The sequence below is a fragment of the Stegodyphus dumicola genome, chromosome 1 (assembly GCF_044657685.1).
Source record: "Stegodyphus dumicola isolate Sdum_Otavi_A_Nest chromosome 1, ASM4465768v1".
Classification (NCBI taxonomy): Eukaryota; Metazoa; Arthropoda; class Arachnida; order Araneae; family Eresidae; genus Stegodyphus; species Stegodyphus dumicola.
In genome coordinates this window covers 7,885,836-7,888,057 of record NC_140768.1, presented here as the reverse complement: position 1 = coordinate 7,888,057, position 2,222 = coordinate 7,885,836, and the positions used below count along the sequence as shown (strand labels likewise).

Here is a 2,222-nt window from a genome sequence, read left to right as displayed (position 1 = left end):
GTTTTTCTAAGTATGTCTTTGTCTTTACATATGTTAGAATTTACAGAAATCTATATTTTGACATTTACATTTTCAATAGGCTTTATCATGGCAGATGTTGATGATTGGGGTCTTTCTTCTGATATACAAGAGAAAGGAATTTTAAAATTAGTTGACAATTTAAATTTGGAATATCCTATTCCACCAGTGCCACCTACAATACCTCCTCCAAAGATTCGTGATGAAGCATCAAAAGAGTATGATGAAAAAGATGATGAACCTGAATTAAATCCTGCTGAGATATCTGTGATGAAAAAACTTGTATGATCTCATTTAATTGAAGTTTCTCATGATATAGATATCCAGAGAAATCCTAATTCATCTTTTTATTCTGTGAAATCTTTTGAAGAATTGAATCTGCGACCTGAACTTCTAAAATGTGTGTATGGTATGGGATTTAATTCACCCTCAAAAATACAAGAGACTGCTCTTCCTACTCTTATTGCAGATCCTCCACAAAATATGATTGCTCAGACTCAGAGTGGTATGCTTAAAACTGCTGCTTTTCTTTTGGCAAGTTTGAGCAGAGTGGACACAAATTTGAAATATCCTCACGTGCTTATTTTGTCCCCAACATATGAGTTAGCCATGCAGCAGGAAAAGTGGGAAAACAAATGGCAAAATTTTGTCCTAACATTGAATTTTGTTTTGCTGTTAAAGGCGAGGTTTTGCAAAGAGGAGAAAATATTACTGCTCAGTTTATGATTGGAACTCCTGGTAAAGTTTATGATTGGGGCAATGTGCTATAAGTTTTTTGATCTCAGGAAAATAAAAGTATTTGTTTTAGATGAAGCAGATGTTATGATATCGACTCAAGGATATCAAGACCAGTCTATTCGCATCCGTAAGCAGCTACCAAAAGATTGTCAGATGATGCTGTTCTCAGCTACTTATTCTGAAGAAATCATGCAATTTGCAGAATTGATTGTTTCTGATCCTATTATAATTAAACTGAAAAGGGAAGAAGGCAGTTTGGATAATATATATCAGTATTACATAGTGTGCAGAGATAAAGAAGAGAAATTTCAAGCTTTGTGTAACATATATGGTACTGTGTCAATAGGACAGGCTATTATATTTTGCCATAAGAGGAAGACTGCATCTTGGTTAGTTGAATAGCCATTCTCAATAGATTTACAGAAGGAAAAGAAAAAGTAAGTAACAATTCTTGGTAAGATGCTCTATAATTATAAAAGTAAAATTTATTTATGAAAGCAGTTTTTGCTTTTCAAAGATTAAAAATATTAATTTACCTTTAATCAAACATGGTATTAAGATTCGCATCATTCAAATGAGTAATTTTCTAAATTTTTGAAATTTCTGAATTTAAAGAAAAAGAGAAATGAATTATTTATATATATGTTCTTTAATTATTCTGTGTATGATTAGTAATTTCTTGGATTTTTGTCATTATATTTCCCATTAAAAATATTTGCAAGTTATTGTGATAGAAATTTTTTAAAGTTAATTTTAATCACAAAATATAAATGGACCAAAAATATATGATAACTTGATATTTATGTATATTGTAATTTATGTAGTTAAGACCACCCAGTAATGTCCAAAGTAAATGCCTCTGGCAGCATGAATGGCAGATGCTGTGGAAGTGACTCAGATATTGAATGTCTTGTGTCTGGAATGATGTATTCTCCAGGTATCTTTGGTAGTGTGAAAATTGCTCACATTTTGTGCAACATGACATTTGGTGTGTTTTTTAGAGAATCCGGTTATTGAACTTGTAGTAATCTCAAAAGTTTTCACACTTAATGTGAGGACTTACCTGGAAGTAGTGTTCTTGCAGTGACACTATTTGAAAGCAATTCTGATTGTATGACAGTATTCAAGGCCAGAGCCAATGCAGCTAAACCAGTAGCATTTTAGGAGACATGGGATGGCAAAAATCATATCTTCGATTGTGGCTGTGTTATCTTGTAGAAAGATTACATAGATAATTGTCAGCTTGCATGAATGTACTTGATTGTCAAGGATGGACACCAAATAAAAGTGCCATTTAGAGCTACTGTTAACGAAGAAGACAGAAAATATATAAATCAAATATATTCAAAACAGTTTGTTCAGTTGTGGACTGCCTCTACCCAAGGCTGGGTGCATTATGAATAAAGACAAAAAATTCTTAATAAGCCATTCTTTATTTTCATCACAACATTCTCACTCTTCCGAGA

General features: G+C 32.3%; 1 pseudogene; it reads left to right on the top strand.

Moving 5' to 3' along the window:
- The first annotated feature begins 413 nt into the window (after positions 1-413).
- Positions 414-1,888, top strand: LOC146999042 (ATP-dependent RNA helicase DDX19A pseudogene; annotated as a pseudogene).
- The last annotated feature ends 334 nt before the right edge of the window (positions 1,889-2,222 follow it).